The sequence below is a fragment of the Grampus griseus genome, assembly GCF_964374135.1.
Source record: "Grampus griseus genome assembly, chromosome: 1".
Classification (NCBI taxonomy): domain Eukaryota; kingdom Metazoa; phylum Chordata; class Mammalia; order Artiodactyla; family Delphinidae; genus Grampus; species Grampus griseus.
In genome coordinates, this window is record NC_139017.1 from 121,785,170 (window position 1) to 121,808,211 (window position 23,042).

Sequence of the window (23,042 nt, forward strand, 5' to 3'; positions counted from 1 at the left end):
GTTAATGTTTTCTCCTACAATTAGTTTTAGTGCTTTTCAGAAGCTGAGTAACCAACAAATTGTTATAACCATAAACTATTCCTGATTTTGAAGTGGAGTGTTTCTCAAAATGTTCACAGAAAACTATAGAGAATACACGGTCTTTTCAGTTCCACAAAGTTATCTAAACCATACTGATCTTTGATAATTTATATTTTTATAGTAACCTGACATATGTATATTTATGTTATCATCCTGTGTTAGTAAGCTGTCTCTGAAAAATGAAAACACTGTGAGTTCATCACAAACATGATCATTTCTATTTTGCAGAAATGGGGAACGGGATATGTAATATCCTTACTGTTTAAAAACATACTATAATAAGAAGTTTCATGATTTATGAACTTTGAATTGCCATGATTTAAGAAACTCTGTTGTTAAATAAAATATATCAGTTGGTTGTTAATAGAAAATAATCATTTGAAAATGATTTGTGCTATATGTACTTTTAAAGCATCACATCATTTATTATTCCAGCTTAATATTACGAAGTATTTCTTAGTATCCCGCACTCTGAAAGAAAAGCATTGCTTGCTGTGCAATAGCCAAAGTATAATATACTTGCTTAAGTTTCTTCCATGAGGATTATTTATTTTGTGTAATTATGAATAATATCATTGAAAATATTATAGAGCAATATGAATTCCAATTTAATGTAAATATTGATACTTCTTTTGGTATGTTATTAATATTTTAAATGTTTTAAATATTCAAGAACCTGAAGGAGTAAATGAATTAAACAAAATAAAGACAAATTTAAGGCTTAATAACACATTAACTTTTGCTATTTAAATTTCTAAATCACACTCTGATTTTCAAAACCGAAGCATTAATGATTGTGACGAATTAGGAACAATTATCACTGGTCTGTTTGCTTTACCCTGGCAACCTTAGTGCAGTCCTCTGGATATAATGCACTGCTGAAAAGGCTCCTAAATGTGGTATCTTCAGAATGGACTCTAATTGTCTTCCTTTGCCACTGGCTTTCTGTAGGTAGAAGTGCTAAGAATTACTAGTGAAATTTGATTAATTCGTTAAGAAAGACCTGCAAATCTTGCCTGTAATTTTGAACACAGCCCTGAAGTTTGAAGAAATATCTGTATATTCAAAACTCTTGTATGACCTCACCGGAAACTCTTAGTGCACTAAGCATTTCTATTTTTTACATTAATTACTTTTGTTAGTTTTTATCTCTCCACCAAATTATATTTATTGAGAAGACAGTATCAATATCTGATTAATCATTTTATCTCCCATATCGTTATGCACAGTGTCTGCTATTTAATAGACAATTAGCAAATCTTTAGTGAATAAGTGAATTAGTTAAACATTGAATAAGTGATGGAATGTATCATGAATAAATGAATGAATGAACTGAGTTTTAGCTGTAGAATGTGTATTATAATCTCTAGCTATACAAGGCAATATCACAGTGATGACAACACTTGTTGTGAGCTTACTATAGAATAGATCCTATTCTAATCTCTTCATATGGATTTGTTCCTTTAATACTCACACAATCCAAAAAGGTAAATTCTGTAATTCCCTTCTTACAGATGAGGAAAACAAGATGAAGAGAGTTAAAAGCTTGACCAAAGTCAAATGGTTCATAAGTGACAAAGCAAAAATCTGAATCCTGACAGTCTGGGTTCAGGGCCTCAGCTTTTAACTTCTATGTTTCACTGTCTCCCACTATGATAAATATAAAACCATCGATGGAGATAAATTTTATCATTTGCAACATATTTTGGAAAGATATACCTCTACATGTAACATGCTTGCCCTTCTTAGGGTTTTTATGAACTTAAATAATTTAGGGTGCTATTCTTCAATAGATAAAAACTCTATTTAAATAAATGTTTAGAAATAAACAACATCCACCAGATATAAAATTTAAGTAATATGAAAGATGAATGGGGTTAATGTTTGACTGAAAAATTATTAAAAATGAAACTCAGAGACATTTAAACACACATTTTTATGGGATTTTAAAACTCCTTGGAATGGTACAGTTATCCAACACAGGCATTGTAAGTCTTCATTGAAATCTTCAGCTTTCTTAAAGTTCTTATGAAACTAGCTGGAGAGAGCAATGTGTCCCTTAATAAGAATTCCTGTCGTATATTCACAAGGTCTGTGGATGGGAAGGTCTTCAACCTCTAAACTGATCCAAAACTAGTGGCCAGTCCTAAGCTGATCTAATATTAGCCTATGACCTGCTAAAGAATTTTAAAAAATCTTTTATTGACTATCAGCCCTTCCTATAGTCAAGGGAGTGTGTAAAACTAACTCGCCCATCTTCTAATCTAGGAGAAAAGAGTTAGGCTCCAAAGAGTCTGCCACATGTGTCCATGATGATATGTGGAACATACCATGAGTTAAAAAAAAAATCATATTTTCATGATTTGTATCCATGAATAGTTAATATGCTCAAAGAGAAGGTAATCATAAATGTGAATCTCCTAGTATAGTGCTTATACATAGCAAACACTCTGTTGAGTGTTATCCACTGAGAATCAGGTCCCCATCTATAACTATTTAGGATAAATCCTGACTCTGTTACAATCTACTCCTGATTTGTAATAACCTACATTTTCCAGATCAACAAGAAAGCAAAAGGCAAGAAGTTGTAGTTTAGAGTCCTGCCATTACTAAGACCATCCAAAAAGGAATGTAGCACTTTTTGGTGTATAAATGTGTGTGTGTGTGTGTTTCACATAAAGGGAGACAAGCAGGTCATAATGTGAACCACAGTTCTACCGCATATAGTTGTGAGATTTTGAGTAAGTTACCTAAATGCCAAAGCTTCAGTTACTTCACTTATAAAATGAGAGCAATAATAGCTCCCACCTACAGGATAAAAATTAAATGGGAGGATGCATGTAAAGCACTTAACACTTAGCCTGGATCAAAGTAAGCATTGAATAAATGCTCATTGTTATTATATCACATCCCCAAAGAACACTCAGTTCAATTGTTTTCAAAAACTATATATAGATGGCTGAACTTATTTGATGACTGACTGTCCAGTACTTTACTGAGGGTTTAGAAAGTAAGTTGTCATTGGCAAGCCAGGGAGAAGGCATGCAAATTTGATATAATGTCCCAACTCTAGCTCATAACTTAACCTCATCCCTTGCTCAGTGCATGAACCAGAATTTATGGCACTAATTCCAGGTTAAATATGATGTTCACAGCATAGAGGTTCAGACATCTAGGAGACTTAAAGAGTAAAGGCAGAAGTAAAATGATTGTTCTATGAGGCTCTGATCGTTTATTCAATAGCAATATTCATTCATCAAATATATATATTGACTGCCTACAATGTACAAAGCACTGTGCTAGATGTTGGAAAGAAAAGTATTCATAGAAAGGGAACTTCCTCAAAGAGTTCTCAAGTGAATGAGCAGAGAGGTACAAGAAACAGATAACTGTAACGCAGTATAGTCAACAGTAGCATACAAGGGCAGAGAAGAGCCTCTTAATCCAGTTTGAGGGCCATGAAATGACTGTCATCTAGAGTAGGTATATCACCATATGAATTATAACTAAGCTAAAACTCACAATATTATTTTAGCCATCATTGTCTTATTTTCAAAGGCAGAACTTTGCAGAGTACATTCAACAACAATCATGAGCACAATGTAGTGACACAGATGAAAGAATGATATACTCAGTCTTAATGACTCAGGAGACCCTTGAAATAAGGATGTGATTGGGTTGAGCCTGGTGTGGGAATGGGAGAGAGAAAAATACTCCTATATGGAACAGCTTATGTAAAGACACGGCAGTATGAAGCAATCTGATACATTTGAAGACATGGTAGTATTTTAATATGATTAGAGTAAAAGGTGGGAGAAGAGAATGTTAACAGATGAGACTGGACAAGTTGGGGGACTTAGGACAGAAAGGACTGCAGATGAGTTTGGACTTTATCCTTCTGGTTTTGGAGAGCCACTGAAGCATTTTAATAAAGGAAGGACATAAACTGATTTAGTTTCTGAAACACTTTCTTAGGCAATGTGGAGGGCTAACTGCACAAAAAGAGTAACAGAGATGAGAGAGATAATTAGGACAGTTAATGACCAAATCTGAAGAGAATGGGAAGGAAATTGTGGGAATTTAGATAACTTCCAAAGTTTAGTTTGGGTGACATTAACCAAGCTAGAACATAACAGGAGGATTAGCCATTTTATATTTGGGGAGAAGGTGGAGACTGAAAAAGAGAAATGTTTTTAACTTTAGACATACTCAGTTGGAGGCAATGTCCAATAGGTAGCTGCACTTTATAAAGTCCAGAATGGAGATATGATCTGGAAGCTCTCAGCATGGACGTGGTAGTTTTCACTCTGAGAGTAAATAAGATTTCTCTTGAAGGCCACGTGGAGTGAAAAGATGAGCAAAGACTGAAATCCAAGTAAAATCAGCATCGAGGAGTGAGGAGAGAAAGAGAAGCATCCTGTAGAAGCATGTGGATTCGGGGTGGATGGAGATGCCAGAGGAGGACAGTGCCACGGAAGCCATGGGAGTAGACCTGTCTGCAAGAGAGAGGGTCAGCAGTGTCTGATGCTACATTGGGCCAGAGAAAGTCTGAAAATCAGCCACTGTCTCTGACAATTGGCAGCTACTGGTGAATTTTGCCAAAGCAGTTTCTATAGAAAACTGGGAGTAGAAGCCAGATTAAATTTAAATAAGTAGATTCAATTTAACAAGTTGATGAAGAAATAGAGACATGTGTACTAAATACTCTTTCTATAGGCTAGGCTCTGAAAGGAAGAACACAGACTGATGATCTGCCTGGATGCCTCATCAGCTGGCCTGACGTGGGCTTCTTTTCTGATGAATAGGCCTAATGGTCAGGTGTATATCAACAACTCCCTGACCTGCAAAGATGCAGCACTGTAGTCTTTGGTGAACAATACTTCGCATGCTTTTGCTTTTTTGCAAGCCTCCCTCATTCTAGTTTCTTAGCCTCTTTTCTCACATCTTTCTCGGGTCCCAGAGAAGCAAGAAATGGCTTTGATTTAATATGAAGTCACCTTAAATTCTTTTGCCTTCCGTGACCTATAGACTTTAGACTGTAATTGTAAGAGGAGCTGTCATTCTAAGCAGAGATGTCAGTAATTTCATCAATAGAATTACTTCAGGTAGAGAGTATATACTTTTTCAAGTAAGGGGAAAGCAAAATTTATGGAAAAAAACTATAGAAGAGTTAGTATACAATGAATCCCTCATCCTCTAGATTACGTGTCCAGAAATTTCTGAAGTATGTCTGTGTTATAAAAAGTCTCTTTGTGAGAGAAGGGTAGAGAAAGAGACAGAGACAGAGAGAGAGAGGGAGAGAGAAAGAGAAAATATTCTGCAGATCACTGTAGATCAGCCTCAGGGATCAATGCTTTAACAAACTTAATAATGGATGACAGTGTGTCAACTCTTCATAGCAAAATTCCTTATTAAGTAAAAAATTTGTGATTCAGAATTATTGGGGATTTTATTATTATTTTTCAATCGTGTTTTTTGCTTCCTGAACATGAGCAACTGAAAGAGATGATTCCTCTAAGTCTTCTCCTTAAAGAATGTGAACTGAATAGTCCCATCCTGCCATCTATGGGTCCAGTTCATCAAATGTGCATCATCATTTGATCAGTAATTTAGTAACCAGTAAAAGTCATTTTCATAAGTAAAACATGTATATGCTTTTTTTCCTACTTTCTCATTATAGGACACATATTATAAGGCTCAATCTAAAGGGAAATAAGGAAAGATAATTACTTAAGAAGGAAGAAATCTTAGAACTCTATATAAATAATATACTTAACATTTATATAGCTTTGGTTTAATACAGTCTTCTCATGAGACCTAATATGTGAAAGTATTTAGAACAACTCAAGGTTTAATATTAAGAAAATCTTTTCTTACGGTCTCAAATAGGTAACAATAATATTGCTACAATGCATGGTTGCCAAACCACTCTTTAATATGTTTCCTAAAGGTGGTGTCAAATATTTTGCTAGAACATAGGTCCTAATGATGATACAGGGACTTATCTCCTTTTCTTGTGAGCGTGGGGTGTGTGTGTGCACACATATGCATGAATCTGCATTTATTCAAATAACAAAGTATTTATTTACCTCAGAAATATTACACATAAAATATTCAAAGGACTCACCAAAACTTTGTCTTTTCTCTCTCTTAGTAACGCTGTGGAGACAATAATGAAGTTCCAATTTTAAATGCTTTATACAATCAAGGGCTATTTAACTTTCTGGAAAATCTCTTCTCATTTTAGAGAATATTTCTTCCCAGTCTATTTAATTTGATGGACACCTCCTCTTTGAGATTAAAAAAAAAAAAATGTCAGTAGCTCTTATCCAAAGGGAAAATGAGAAGGACTATTGGAGAAAGAATGTGTGTAGCATAACAGTTTTTCCCTGTTTAGATCTGACTGATGCAGGCAAACTTTATTTTTTGACTGATTTGTTGAATATGGAACCAGCTGTGCCCTTGCAAGTAATATTTCAGCTCTCTGCTTGCTTCAAATGTCCCCACATGCCACTAAGCAACTGTATGAGCTCTCTGTTACTTTTGCCTATTATAATGAACCCTGATTTCATGTGAAAGGTGATACCATGAATTTGAATGATTCATATTTTAGATTGAAATTGATCTCCCCTCCTGCAACTTAAAAGAGATAGGGTTTTCATTTTGGTTGAAAGAGGCAGCAATAAATTTAGACTCGTTGATTATTAAAGACAGCATGCTATGTGAGCCAACTTGCTTTATCCTCACAGCTTTATGATGTTAATGGAAACCCTCTCTTGGATGCTCTAGCAATAAATATTTGACAAAAATTAGGTTTGCAGATACAGGTAGATTTTGATATAGCTAAATCGGCCTATCAGATGGCACTCTACTAAACTGAAATATACATGCACAGTCATAATCATCACACAAATAGTGGATGTATACAAATTTGCTGAAATGGAGTTATGAGTACAGCCAGAGGAGAATTTTTGCTCCCTGACCTCATACCTAGATCCTATGTATTCTCAAGAAGCTAGACACAAAATGGTCATTCATTGCCATACTTAAGAGATGATATCCAACAGTTTGAAGTCTTAAAGGATATTTGGTCCTGTACAAAACAACCACAAAAAAATTGATCTACACTAAAAGGTCCTTAAAATTTGGTCCTATTCAAAACGTCCATAAGTGTATTTGGTCCTTTCCAAATGGTATTGGACAGGACTAAATATCAAAGACCTTTTGGCGTGTACCAATGTCTCATGGACATTTTGGACAAGACCAAAATCTGCTAAACAGTTGAAGCAGTTAGAATAACTGTTAAAACCTGTGGTGTTCCAGTTCATCAAATTGCTGCTAGTGAGAACCAAAAACAGATGCTGACAGAGCTTTTGTTATCCGTGTCAAATGGCAGAACTCTGGAGCTAGAGTAGGTCTCAGATATTACCTAGTCAAATTTTTTCAAACTTTTTAAAGCAATGCGTTCTTTTGTTTCCACAAATAAAACCTTATGCAAACCCTTAATATAAAACAAAGATAAAATCGGAGTTCATTTGGTTGATTTGGAGGTAAATCTGGAAAATCCCATCTTTTTCCTTTATATCACAATGCATAGTGACCCGCAGGCCTGTCCAGAAAATTAGGTTTGAAATCTTCCAGGCTAGATCTATCCTTTTACTTTGTAGGTGAGGGGGACAGAGGCCCAAAGAAGGTGATTGAGAACCCAAAGTTGTACGTTGCACAGCAGATCTAGAGCTAGAACTTAGTTTTCCTGCTCTCATTCCAGTGTTCTTTCCACTCTCTAGGCCAACCACCAAAAGCTTTGGAATCAAACAGATCTGAATTGAAACCACAATCCTGCGTGCAAGATGTTAGACAGTTCTCTCAAATCCAATCTTTAAACCTCAGTTGTCTCACCTACAAAATAGGGCAAATTACTTATTCTTATAGGGTTGTGATGATTAATTGGGATAGGATATGTAAAATGTTGTATAAAGCACCTAATCCAGAGAAAGTGCTCATTAAATGTTAGTTTGCTTTTCTGTCCTCTCTGTTACATATAATCCAAATGTTGAAGAGTAAACCAATAGAGGCTTGGAGCTATATAACCTCAATAACTCTGTAACTTGATCTCACTAGATATCAGAGAACAGACTAGTTCTTGATTCCTTTATTAATGCACTTATATATATTGCTGTGATATTGTCTTTTTTATTAGAATTATTAATTAAATCAGCCATGCACATAAGCATTCACTTGTAATGATGAAAAAAAAAAGTGGTCAGGTTGATAGAGAGGGTTGTACAAAATTAATTACTCTACTGATGTGTTTCTCTCAGGTTAAGAGGCAATTTGACAGCTGCATCCTCAAGCTGCTGAGATGGCATATACATTCATACAGCTGACAAGGGTCAGTAAATGCCAAAGGGAGAAGGGAGATTTGGTATTTGCCGTTGTCAGTGATCAGACTTGAAATGTATCAGGCTTGTGGAAGTTTGGTACCAAAAAGATCAAAAGATGTTTCAAATTTAACCACAAAATTTTATTAGGAGCTCTAGCCTAGAGTCAGACAATTTAGTTTCTGGCCCTTACTTGGAGGGGTTCTTAAGCAAAGCACTTAACTCACTGGACTCAGTTTCCTCATTTATAAAATGAGGAGAATAGAATATCTAATCTCCAAGTTTTCTTTCATCTGTAATCTTTAAGATTCTAAGAAATCTATATATGTTTTTTAAAAGTAGTATTTATGTATGGATTGTTATTAAAAACAGTTACACTTACTTCTTAACAAAGTAGAAATACAATATTTTTCCCTTCTGTACATTTTTTGTCATTGAACTCCTAATTATTTTTTTATTGACAGAAAAAATTGTATTTTAATGTGTTTTTCTCTTTGGTGAGTTTCCACTGCTGGCCTAATCATTTTGTCATCTCTACAAATAATTTTACTCTCCAGGGAAATTTCCTTTATGTTCACAGTTTCAATTCTGTTGGCCAATAACCTGTGAAAAGGCACTAGAATAGACCTCCTTGCTTGCTATTTTATTTCACAAAGCTCTAACACTATAACAACTTAGGCCAAAATGTGACGCTATATATATGGGAGTTGTTGCTATTAAGACTTTGTAAAAATGAGAACATTCCAACATTTCCAGCCTAAAGAAAACATATTAGCAGCCTCTACCTTCTGCAGCTACTTCCCTAGTCTTTTCTCTGACAGAGTGTACTGGAGGTCCTGTGAGAGATTCCCCTCCTATTACTTCTAAGAAGTATCTTAAAGAATATTTACCCAGCATGCACTGTTTTCCCTGAAGCTGTGCCTAGATTTAAAGTCTGATCTAATGGTTTGAGCACATTACATGGTAGCTGTCTGAGCTGCTCTCCTACCTCCACTTCTGCACTGTGATTTATTTCTCTGAAAAATTTAAATGTGACCCCTAATATAAGATACATGGTTATGTGTGAAGAAAATGATAATTATGAAGTGCCTAGTGCTATTATTATTAAACTTACCATTTCTCCTCAGGCAATGGAAGCATAATTAAAATCACCAAAAAGAAAAGTGAAATTAGCTTTTTTTTTTTTTTGTCTGTTTTGGTGTTCCAGATAACAGAAAAAAGGGGAAGAATTAATTGTGAAAGCAATGATATTTCAGTGGACCACCCTTTCTCTAAAGCACTGTAAATTCTGTCTTAATAGCCATAAAACTGCTTTGAAAGGGACTGAAAATCACATGTCCTCATTGAATATGTCTATCCAGCATGGGCTAGATTTCCTTCCTTATAAATATAATTCAATTGGGATTTCTCTCCTGAGACAAAAATTAGGTGTCTGCCCAGTATATATTTAAGTAAGATTTGAATAAAGCAAGCAAGACTTTCTGGTATGTAAATGTTATATCATCTATGACATGGGCAGACATTTTCAATAGGTAGGATTTTTCCAACTTTATTCTTTTAAAAAAAAAATAAAAAAGCTTTCTCTTTCGATAGTTTTAAGGCAAAGATGTAACTTGAGTTACCCAGTTCTAAAGTGTGGTATTAGATAATCGCATGCTCTTCAGTTTCCTTTCTTTGATTTTTTAAATCAATCTAGTTAGTGCATATGTGAAGCAGTCTCATTAGTAAGGCAGATCATAATTCTTATCAAAGATCTATTAGGGTCACCACTCAGTCCACTTAGAAGGAATCACAAGTTTTCTAAAATACTTCGTAAGCACGATGTAGCAACATATTTTCCTAAAACTGGCAGGATAATAGCCTATGTTTTAAGAATGAGCGGTCATACCTGCATACCTGCGGGGAAATTTATACTTTCTGAAAAAAAATATCATAACTTCTTGGGAGCACTGTAGTTTATGATATAATAACATGCTTACCCAAACATAGATAAGATCTATAATCAAACTATTTAACTGAGGAAACACATTTTTAGGAAGACTTGCATAAGCTATGGATGCACAACAACTGCAGGCGTGACTATACTGGAAAAAGATAAATTGAAAGGGTTCATTTCTCTCACGCTAGCACATTGCCTGTTGGAGTCCATATTTGCCATCCTTTCTTACACCCATTTTGCTTCATACTTCAAACCACTGTATTTCCCCCACATCCCTCCTGCCAGCAGCACCTGAAAGAATGAGTCTCATAAGCCAGAGTATTCTTAGACTGCCACCTATCATTATCATAATAATTTTCCGTATATTATTCTTTTCTTGTTAGCATGCTCCCTGATTCTTTCTCCCTCTTAGTCTTATATAAATTTTTAAAAAGATAAAATAAAATAAAATAATGACTCACATATTATTAGTGATAGGCTCTCATCTGCTGTTTATTTTTTGCTTTCTGGATCATTCCCTCTTTTTTTTGTTGTTGTTTTTTTTTCTCTTCCTTTCTCTCATTGTTCCTCAACTCTGGGACTTAATCATCTCCAAAACAGATAGGTAGGTAGATGCTTCTGTAACCAGGAATATAGGTTCGAGATAGAACCAAACAACCTCTGAATAGACAAGCTCAAAATTGCTTTGGAAAGCTTCATCACTGAAAATGTAATCAAACTTCGCTTACCCCCAATTGATTTAAGTTGCAGCCTAAGGGCCAACCTTTGACCAGGGCAGCACTCACACTTGCATCGATTCTGCCTGCAATCGAATTAGGCAATTCTCTACACTTTCAGCTCTAGCCCTGGAGTGCAAATGGCCAATTTGGGAGGCAACTTGGTTGTGCTTGAAATTTGCAGGAAGATTTTCTCATATGTTCCTGGGAAAAGGCAGGCGTACTTTAAAAAATATATTCTTAGCCACAGGATGGGCTGCCCAAAGGATATTTTATTTGTTTTTATGATGGTTTTGATTTGAGAAAACTTTGCTTCTCCCAGAGAATCTCTACTGACTTTAAAAAGATGAGTTTGTGTACTAAACTCATCAGTATGTGTACTAACATTTAAGGGAAATGGAAATTAATGAGGAAAAGTAAGGCAATATAATATTCTACTATTATGTTTTACAATTTTAGAAGTAAAAATTAAAAAACAAACATGTTTACTGTGATGGAAGCAAATGAACCTTCTTCATAAGATTGTATGCTGTGACAACACCTCCCTCTTTCCTTTCTGAAATATTTTATAAGATTGTAATTAAGAAACATTACAGATACTCTTCTAGGCATAACGGACTTTTGTTATGCATTTTTATTTCTCATGTTTACCTCCCTGTACTATATACTAATCATATATCATCTCCCCACTCACAAAACTCCTTTTAGTTTCACATAAACCTTACTGTCTTTATGTATATTTATTTTACATATTTATAATAATACAATAGATTCCATTTTTCACCTTGCAAAAACTTCCCCATATTTCTATTTAGGCTTATTAAATAATACTTTGGTGGCTTCACTATTTATATATTTAGTGGTGTGTTGGTAACTGAAAAGAATATGTATCACAAAATTTACAAATAATAATAAAATATAGAATACACTTTATCATAAATTCCATATAACCAATTTCTTCTCATAGAATGCTGTCATTGATTTTTGCCAAAATCTTGTAACTGTAGCCGACCTATGGTTGCAATTTAACCATGATTTGACAAATGGAGTTGTATCCCCACTCTAAGTATTATTCTGACATGAAGATGGGTTGGTATTTATATTTATGATAAAGAGTAAGATGAAAGTAAATTTTTGCTGAAACAAATAATAGTTTTGGACTCCTGAAAGAAAATTCTTAATTTTTTGCACCATCCACAATGTAATGGCTAGACACAATATATTTTTATGTTTAATCTCCATTAACATTTCTCCATCATTTTCTTAAGTCTAGACAATCAACAACAACAAAAATAAATAAATCAACCCCTAATTTGGAGCACTTGCCAATTTCCATGGTGTCAATATTCTCATTATGGAAGATTTTAAGCTACCAAGTGATGTGACTGAACAGAGAGTTGGGAAAATATGCACAGTATGACACCGTTATATAATAATTTTACAATAGAGACATAATGGAAAACAACTGAAGATCATAGATAATAATAAAAATGTACTTGTGTAGTTATTACATCTGTTTTTAATATAATTTAAACAATGGCCATGTTTAAAAAACTGCTTGCAAAATTCCTTCAAATTTAACAATTGGCTTTCATGACCTGGTACAAGCCAGTTTCAGCATGCCACTATACCTGAGTAAATATAAAGGAAAATTTGGCTTCTCCATGTGCAAATGGCATGAGTCTAGGCAAATTACATAAGCTCTCTTATCTTCAATTTATCCTTGTGAAATGAAGTCAGTAATACCTTGCTCACATGAAGGTGGAAGTACTATCAGCCATCCATATCTATGGGTTCTATATCCACGGATTCAACCAACCATGAATCAAAAATTCATGTTATTTTTTAAATTCCAGAAAATTCCAAAAAAGCAAACCTTGAATTTATCATGCGACCAATAAACTTTACATAGCATTTACATTGTATTTGGTATTATAAGTAATCTAGAGATGATTTAAAGTATACATGAGGATGTGTGTAGGTTATATGCAAGTACTGCACTATTTTATATAAGGGACTGGAGCATCTGTGTATTTTGGCATCGTGGGGAGTCCTGGATCCAATCCCCCACAGATACCAAGGGACAACTGTATCTTATGTTAAACAAGATATATGTAAAGCATTTGGTCTGTGGTAGGGATTCATACATTAGTTGTCTTTCCCTTCCCTCTTATATAACTTCAATCACCCTCATTATATCTATAATTTCCTTAACTTTACTGTCTCATGGGGATGACTTGATTCAGTATCTCCAAATCCATATAATGACCCTGATACAATGGGATTTTATTCTGTTTCTATGATAAGCTCATGTGTATCTGTATCCACACATATAGCATTTCTCATTTACATTTGCTGCAACATAATGCATTTCCCCTTAAAACTGACTCTGTCACTATGCCTCATTCTCACCCCACACTAGTTTTTAAGCAACGTTTTAATCTAAAGTTGTGAGTTCTCAGGAAATACTTAACTTGTAAAGTTTTAATTGTCTGAAGCCAGAGAGAAAAATATATTACCTAGTCATAAAAAGTTTTCAGTGTCTTGTATTAACATCACAGTAGGTTCCAGATCCAAAGTTATCTCTCCGTATCTCTCCACCAACGTGGCCAGAGTCAGGGGAGGAGGAATACATATTTTAAATTGCTTTGAAGTGGGTAGAATCAGTTCCCTTCCATATCAGCACACCCCACCCCAAAAAAGTCTTAAAATTGTTTTGTTTTCTCATTGTTACCTGTTTAAAGCAAGAAGACTGTAGTTTGTAGGCTGCATACTTTGGGACATAAGATTAACCAGTAATGCCATAATTTTAAAACTTTAGTATTTATTCACTTATCAATCTATTGACCATCTAAATGCCTAGTCCCATGCTGTGTTGGGAATACAGAGGTGAGCTAATAAGACTCCTATTGATTCCTAACCTTTTGAAGACTGCTATTTTTGAAGGGGAAGCTGGGGACAAAAGCAGCTATCACAGAATGTGGTCAATTTCTAGAGGTAAGTGAGAGAATGACAAAAATGAATGAATAAAAGAAATCCCATATGGCTGGAGCACAGAGGACAATTAAAGGAAAAGTAGACAGACCTGAGGATGGAAAGAAAGGCAGATGCTAGCTTGTGAATGGCCTTGTAAGCAAATGCTACCTTCTTTAGCCTGTTACAGAAGTGTCATTGGCCAAAACCTTTTTTTTTCCATATACTACTGATAGCTTTTAAAATGTGAGTGACAAAAAAGACAAATACTTATTACCGGATTATAGTGATACTTTGGTTCTTAAGATGTCTCACAATGTATGTGAAACAACCTCAGTTGCTAAGATAAAGACAACTTTTGGTCTGAGCATTAATCCCTCTGCCACTATTGGCACTCTTCAGATACATACACTACTTATTTAGCACCTCCTCATATGTTTCTAGAAAATCATACATATTTGTACCAATTTTACTTAAAGGAAGAGCAATTACTTCACTCCGTTGATCTATTATGCTGATCAAATAGTAAAATAATTAGTACTTAACCATTTAATGAGGTGTTTAACCTTTTTCTAATATATCCTTCCCTAACTTTTTTTTCTAGCACAGTTAATCTGTTCAATAATGCATACTATAATTGTTCAGTCTAATCTCTTTTTCCTTCCAATTATACAGGATGTTGCAAAAAAGCTCTCCAAAGGTACTTTGGAGCAAAATCTTTATCACTGAATAATGCATTAAAGTTAAATACTCTCAGCCCTGAAGTAACCCACAGAGAACTTGCCTATATATGTTTATAACACCTTATCTTCTTATTATAGAATCACTTGACTAGTAATATCATGGTAACAGCTGATAGGTAAACACTAAAAGTTATTTCCATGTCCTGAAAAACAGCCCATAAAAATAGTTTTACCAATTAAGTGACAGTCTGTTCTATCCAATGAAATATCTGGCATAATATGTACTTACCCCAGTCACACACCAAAGAAGAGTTATGCTCTCTAGGAGAATCTGCCTTTGTTTTTTTATGTGTTTCGTTTGTTTTGCTTTAGTTTTTAATAACCTATATCTCTAGTCCCAGTTTACCATCTTGCAATTGGTTACGGTAGGAACCAGGTGAGAGTTGAGATAGTTTAGCATAAATCCAGCCTCACTATTAATCAGCAAGTAAATATAAATGCCTATGTATACCACACTCTCTTAATGGCTGGAGGGTAAAGGTATGGAGAAGAGAAGTGTTAGGACAGAAGTACAGCATTCTTCTGTTCATTGTGGCTGGTGTGAGATCAGACTTAGTATCTAGGCTCCCTTAGAGAATGAGGAAAGGCAAAATGTAATGCAGAGCTATATCTAGATAAGATAATCATGGCTTTGAGAGGGTGAGTATCAAAGCACTGGGGAAAAAAAAAAAAAAAGCTCCAAGCAAGTATTCTGCTGATGGTGATTCAGAATCATTATCTTCAAATACAAAGGACAACTTTATTATCTTTTGAGATTTACAATAGCTGAATTCAATGTGAGATGGGCCTAACTTTTAACAATTTTGAAAAATGCTACATTATATTGTTCTTGTTACTGTTGTTATTGATAGATGAAAGTGCAGCAAAGTGAAAAGCTTAGACAGAGAAAAATTTCAGGTTGGAAATTGGGCTAATTACTGCCTAGATGGAAAGCAAAAAAAAAATGGAACTTATTAAAATGTATGGAAATTATTCTTTTAACAATGCTTGTGTGTTTGTGTGTGTGTATAAAGCTATACTAAAAATCACCTATTACTGATTTCATTTCTTCATGACCAGCAGTATGTGTATTGTTTATAACCTACCCATTCTAAAAGACCAACAGGCACACAGTCATTTAAGTACTTGTTTATGTTTGTCACTTCAAAGGAGCTTGGTTTTTCCTCCAGCATTGTTGATAGCTTAGCGATGGTTGCAGCCATGCCATAGGCTTCTTCATAGGTGTTCCTTTAAAGCAATAAAATTCTGACACTTGTTATTTAAAATGACCTTTGAAAATGAAATGTTTAAAACAAAGGTCTAGAAACAAAAGCAAATTATTTTATCTACATTCTACTTTACCCTAAAATTCTGTTGAACCAAAGTGCTTAGAGACCTTCCATCAGAAGGGCAGTATTTCAAAAACTAACTTATAATTTTTTGTTCATTACTATTAAAATCCTGTGAGACTTGTAAACAGCAAACACAAATTTTTTAAATCTATAAGTAACTTGCTAGATAATTTTTCTAAAGCATCTGTGCTAGCTAAGATTGAGAACAGTTGTGACAAAATCCAAAATAATGACTTAAAAAAAATGGTTTTCTTTCTCTTTCACGTGGAAGCCTGCAGTAGACAATCCAGGACTAGAATGGCATCATAATATCCAGGACATAGCCTCCTTGTGTGATTTTGTTCCTCTTCATAGCACCCATGCCCAAGTTACTCGGTGGTCAGAGGTGTCCCCTGCAGTTCACAGCATCATGTCTGTACTTTAGGCTGTAGGAAAAATAAAGGAAAGGAGAAGGGCTCCCTCTTTTCTTTTACAAATACTTCCACAAATCTGTACACACTACTTACACTTTTTTTGCATGTAAAAGTGTTTATATTTTTACACTTTTAATAAAAAATATATATTTAAGGTATACAACATGGTGATTTTGTATATATAGTGAAATGATTCCTACAGTCAATCTAATGATTATATCTTTTTCTCACATAGTTACCATGTTTTGGGTGTGGGAGGAGAGACCCTGAAATCTACTGTCATAGTAAATTTCCAGTATTCAACATGAGATTATTAACTACAGTAAGCATGCTGTACAGTAGATCTCTAGACATTCACCTTACATAGCTGCAACTTTGTACCCTTTGACCAGCATCTCCCTATTTCCCCCACCTCCCCACTCCTGGTAACCACCATTCTGATCTCTGCTTCTGTGTATTTGACTTTTTAGAATTCCACATATAGGTGAGATCGTGTCATTTTGTTTTCTTTCTACCTGCTTATTTCACTTAGCATACTATTCTTGTTAGCGACAGGTGAATGCTCTGCCAAAAACTGTGGTTATTTTCTTATAGTTAAAGGATACTGTGGATACTGAGGGACAACTAGCTGTCTTTACCACAGTTGATCTCTTTGTGAACCAAATATCCAGGCATGCCCTTCCTCCTACATATAGAACATATCCACTCCTGTCAAAGGTAGAAGACCATAGTCTTCCATCATATGTTGACTCTAGCTGAGGTCTAGGATATCTGGGTGATGCACAGTCTCTTCTGTCAGCCTGAATGTAGTGTGGCCTGGTCAGCTCACCTTGAGATTAAAACAAACGTTTTCTGCTACACACAAGCCCAATATACTATGGTGGCATATAAACCAGAACTCTGTGATAGCACTCCCATTCTGAGACAGGGAGAAGGGGAAACCCACAGTAGCCACTTATCGATGGCAATGATCAGACCCTGCCAGTTTGAAGAATCCAGACTCCTTTTTCTGGCAGTATTGTATGTTCCTCAGATAGATCACTAGGCAGCTACTCATTCTTGTTCTGGGAAGAACTCCCAAGTCCCTTGTTCTCTGTGGCCCTTGTCTCTTTCCTTTTGGAAATTCTTTCTTGGACAGTAGGCTCCATGACTACACCTGAAGAAAGCATTGGGGGCTGAATAGCCTGTGTGGCCTATTTTGTGCTGATGTAGATTAGGAATAGAGAAGTCTCTTTAATGGTTAACAACTACAATAGTAGACCAGGTTTGTGGTTTCTTTGACAAAACAATAAGCTCAAAAAATGAGTAGGCTTCTGGGGCTTCCCTGGTGGCACAGTGGTTGGGGGTTCGCCTACCGATGCAGGGGACGTGGGTTTGTGCCCCAGTCCAGGAGGATCCTGCATGCCGCGGAGCGGCTGGGCCAATGAGCTATGGCCTCTGGGCCTGCGCGTGCGGAGCCTCTGCTCCGCAACGGTCTCCGCAGCGGTGAGAGGCCCGCGTGCCGCAAAAAAAAAAAAAAAAAAAAAAAAAAAAAAAAGAAATGAATAGGCTTCCACCCTAGTTAATTTTATCGGTTAGCAACCTTAGAATAATGTTTCTTATAGAAAGAGTTTAGAATGCTGATGGCTTCCATCTTTTACTTACTATGATCTTTGTTCTCTCTCAGTCAAACAGCAGCTACATTAAAGAGATCTGAAATGATGGGTTTGGTTGGAAAGGCAATACCTTTTGTCTTGTCTGTCCCCTCAAAGCTCGCGGACTTCCCATGACAGAGCACTAGTCTTCTTTCATGTTAAGGCTGATGTTTTGTGGCTACTTCTTTACAGTTTTAATTGGAGATAGAAGCAATTGGCTTTTGCAGTGTTGCAAGACATAAGTTACCAGACTCTCCATCAATTTAGATTGTAGGGTACAGCTAGCTTCCCCCTTTAGCAGAGGTGCATTCCTTTCCATCTCTATAGACCAGCTAGCACTATGCTGAATACAGGATTCTGAAAGTGGCATAATGCAGGCAACACACATTAGCCTTCTAAAGTCTCCTATTGCTGTCTATTCCTTGAAGATCACCATATCTGTGGGTTTAGTCTCAGAAGAATTTCATATTATATGTTGAACAAATTTTTTCAAAAGAGGTCCTTATTCCAAAATACCCCCAAACGAATAGGGACCAGAAAATTATCAACGTTCAGCTGAATCAGAGATGATCAAAACAATTCATGTATTTTGAGTTCAACGAAAAATAATTATCTTCACCAAATAAGGCACCATGCATGCATAGAACATAGGCACATACCTTAATGTAGAATTAGAGTGGGTAAGGAAAATAACTTAATAGGGTTTTCTAAGAAAAAACCCTTTCTCAAGTCTTTGTGTCCAAAACAGAGCGTGTATTTATTGATATCACTACATTCAAAGAAATGGGCTGATTCTTACTAGGAAGGTTGATCATGAAGAATCCTTATGACATGGACCCTGTCCTGAGGAACTAATGATCTATAAACTCTCATTAACTACTTTATCCCTCTCCCCCCTCCCCTTATTTTATTCATGAAGAAATCATTCCAGAGAGGAGAGGTAATAGCTATTCTGTGGCATAACTAGTAACCGTAACTAGTTAATGGTAGACCTTGGATAAGAACTCAGTTCTCTTAGCACTTTGCTTTTTGCAACTGTGCTAAAAAAAGGCCTAAGAAGTCTGTGTCAACAACTTTGAAGTGTCTGAGATTTTACTCTGCTTACAGGCTAATGTTAGCTTGCCCCAGTACCATGGATGCTGGTGGAAAACACAAGACTCCTGGGTCAGACCGTATTCCTTGCAGCAAAAACAGTAGCCAGAGAGTCAGCATGTTTGCATTTGTTCCCTGAGCCCCAGATTCCCACAGGAGCAACATGGATGACCTACATGGATGCTGGCACATGCCTTAGCTCCTGTTAAAAGACAAGAATACTGAGCTCAGGAACCCAGTGTTTTATGGCAGCCAGTAAGCAAGCTTGCTAAGAATGAGGCATTACCTCATCCCACAAGAAGTGGCCTGAATAAAGAGCATTTACACTTTATTCTTTACTGTGACTTCACAGTCTTGCCATTCTCAGCAAAACAAGTAGAGTGGGAAATACCCCTGAAGGAATGTCTCCCAATAACCTGTAGAGAAAGAGAGATAAAAAGGTGGACTTATCCTCAAAGCAGCACTTCTTAAATTGTATTATGCACACTGCTATACTGAGGACCCCGGTAAAATGCAGACTGATTCAGTGATTCTGGGGAAGAGATTGAGGTTCTGAGTTTCTTCAAGTTCCCAGGGATGCTAATGCTGTGAGTCTGGGAACCACACATCATTAAATAGCAAACTCCAGGGGACGTCTGGTTGGATCTGAGAATGGCTTATATAGGCAGCCATAATCTAGATTCTGGACTTCTATTTTGAAGCCATAGAAAGTCTTTCTAGTCCACTGCCTAGGACTTAACAGACTGTGAGGGACTCGCTAAAAAATATAGGAGACCACAACATATATTCTGAGTAGACCCCTGGATACTGATTTATCGATTTACAAAAGAGATTGACTTGGATTATAATGTTCACATTGGCATGAGCAGCTCATTTTGTTCCTAAAATGAAGTTATATTAGAAGCCACATCATAATCAGAAGTAATTTTATTAATTTTTCAAGAGAAATCACTGTCTGAGGACACAAAATACTTAAAGTCTGTAAGCTCAGCAGACCTGCATAGGACACCAAATCATCAGCAGCAGATTGTTTGGTGAACATAGAATCAGAACAAGGGGAGATAAATAAATCAAACAGTAAATGGCATTAATCTAAGATCAGCATTTCTTCATTCAGCTCACAAAAAATGGCCATTTTACCAGTGGGACAAAATATGCTTTAAGTTCAATAATTCTGGCTCCCTTTTCTCTGAGTGGTACATACATCCCACCCATCTCCAAATCCTTCCCCCAACCCCCAATCTCAATTTACCTCTGTGACTTTCCTTTGTCTATGTATGCAGCTGACCAAATCCTAGGTCTCCACTTCCTTCCCTTTAGAGTAATACATTCTTTGTTTAGATGTGTTCATATATTCAATCAGGTTTCTTTCAAGTTCTGTTTACTGCAGAATCTTTTTTGTCTTTAAAAGGTAATTTTGCATATACCTATTTTGATCTGTTACTTTCATAATTTAACTCTCAGAGGGCCAGGTGATTTCCCTCATTTTCAATTCTGCAGGTGAGGTGGAGGTATAGCCCATCCAAAAGATAATTCAGTCAAAGTCCAGCCAATTGTTTTTTTGCCTCAACAGATTATTTCCTCAACAGATTATTTGGGGACCCTGTAAGAATAAACAAATACTCGCAAATAAAAAATTGTAAATGAGCTTTTTGGAAAGCTGCCATTGAAGGCCACACACATGAGTTATCCTACCTCAGTTCAACCATATCAAATATTATTCAATATTCCTATAAAATTTCTATGACTAATCCATCCAGAACCTGTATGCACTTAGCAAATTTATCTAAAACCTAATACTATGAAAAGGCTTCAATCTTATACATATGTATATCATAAAAACTACAGCCAAACTATCTCTACAAACAAATAAACCATGTTTCATTGGCAATTATTTTTTTAGCCCACTATTTGAAAATTAGAATATCCTTTCTCTACAGAAACAATGTTCCCTCATGTATTTATTCATCTTTTCATTACTAAATATGAACTCTGTGCCAGATGTGCATTAATTGCTGTAATACAATGGCAATAAGGCAGACACAGCCCCAATCTTCAAGAAATGTATCATCTGTGGCTGATATAAACATGTTATCAGACAAGTATGATACTTAAGGGTCAGCATGACTTTCTGAAGAAATTGATATGTAGTCTGAAGAATGAGGCAAAATGGAGAGGCTAGAAGACTTCAGGTGAAACAGTATGTATAAATTCCCGGGGTAAGAAAGACTATTTCCCAGGCAGGTTCACAAAAGTCCATTTAACCCATAATTTAAGTCTTTGTTTAGACTCACTTAAAGTGGAATCACAGATTGATTAAGACAAGGCAAAGGGAAAAGATTTAGTTGTTGAATCCTAGGTGTAAAGGCCGTAAGAGTCCTAAAAAGGTCATCTTAACTAACTCCTAATATTTTGGTTGGGGAAATTGACACCCAATAACTAGTCCAACATTTCCCTGAGAGTTAGTGGTAGAGCCCAGACCAGAAGCCACATCACCTGATTCTCCCTACAAACATTGCTTCAAGGATAGAAGTAATTATACAATGGAATATACCTACTCTGTTAGGCATAATTTGTACTATAGCATTCAGAGTTCTAATTTAAGATAACATGCATTTGTAGTATTATGCATTAGACTCAGAGACTTTAATTAGCATGTTCTTATGTGAGCACATGTACATTTATATACCTTTATAGATATCAGTTAGGGATTAAGTTCCATAGCAAGTAAAAGAAGCCTGATAAATAGTGTCTTGGTTTTGTTTTCTTTGTGTTTTTTTCCTTGTGTGACTGAAAGTCTAGAGATAAGTAAACTAGTCCATGATGTTAGCACCACAGTGTAAACAGGGACCAAACAATAATCCCTTCTACCTACCTAGCATATTCTTGTTGTCTCATGTGCACAAGAGGGCAGATGGCACTCCAAAATCACAACCATGTTCCAGGTAAGAAGGGAAGGGAATAGGATCACTGAATCTGCTATCTTTTGAGGAACTTTCCCAGAAGCTCTACCCACTGACAAGTGTACATATCTGGTGCCTATATTGGAAATTACTGCTTAAGCAAGAGTTTGCGGTTGTATAAAATGCCCTGCAATTAACAGCACCAGATGCTTTGCTTTTCTCGATAGTGAGAAAGGAGTTAATGTGCAGGGTACTGGTACTGAGCATATTATCTCCTGTTCAGAATCTTGAAAAGAAGTATGTGTTATGAGCTTATGCTCACCTCAGACAAAGAAGCCCTTTGTAATAGAAATGATGATGAAGTGGTCTTGGTCTGAACAGAGCCTTGCATTGCCGTTGTTTACTTGTCCTCTTCCCTAGGAGCAATAAGACTTTCCCAGAACCTCAACAGCCTGCTTTCTGCCTTTGTTTAGACTTGCTGTATGTCACACACCTGATGGGCACTTTCAGTAGTTGTGATTAAGAGTACGGAATGGAGATCAGAGAGGTCACAAATGCTTAGATGGCTTGTTAGAGTTGTAAACTCTAAAGATCAACTTGCAAGAGCTAAACAAAGCTTATACAAACCCAGAAACCATCAGTGTTCTAATATAGAGACAAAAGCTGATGCCCAGAGTTAATCTGAAAAATTAAAGCTCCAAAATATGGCCTAAACATGGTACGAATTTACAGTACAAAGAATTGTCTGTCATCCCTGCCCCACTCCAGACTTATACCGGCGATCAAATGAAAATTAGCTACAATGTAGGCAAGGTATATTAGTCTGTAACAGTTTC

The 23,042-nt window shown here is 36.0% G+C and overlaps 1 protein-coding gene across 1 annotated transcript in view; it reads left to right on the top strand.

The window, feature by feature from the left end:
- The window catches only part of NEGR1 (neuronal growth regulator 1), a gene marked incomplete at both ends in the record, with an annotated part of 906,787 nt that overhangs the window by 729,943 nt on the left and 153,802 nt on the right, over nucleotides 1-23,042 (top strand). The gene's annotated exons all lie outside the window — the stretch shown is intronic.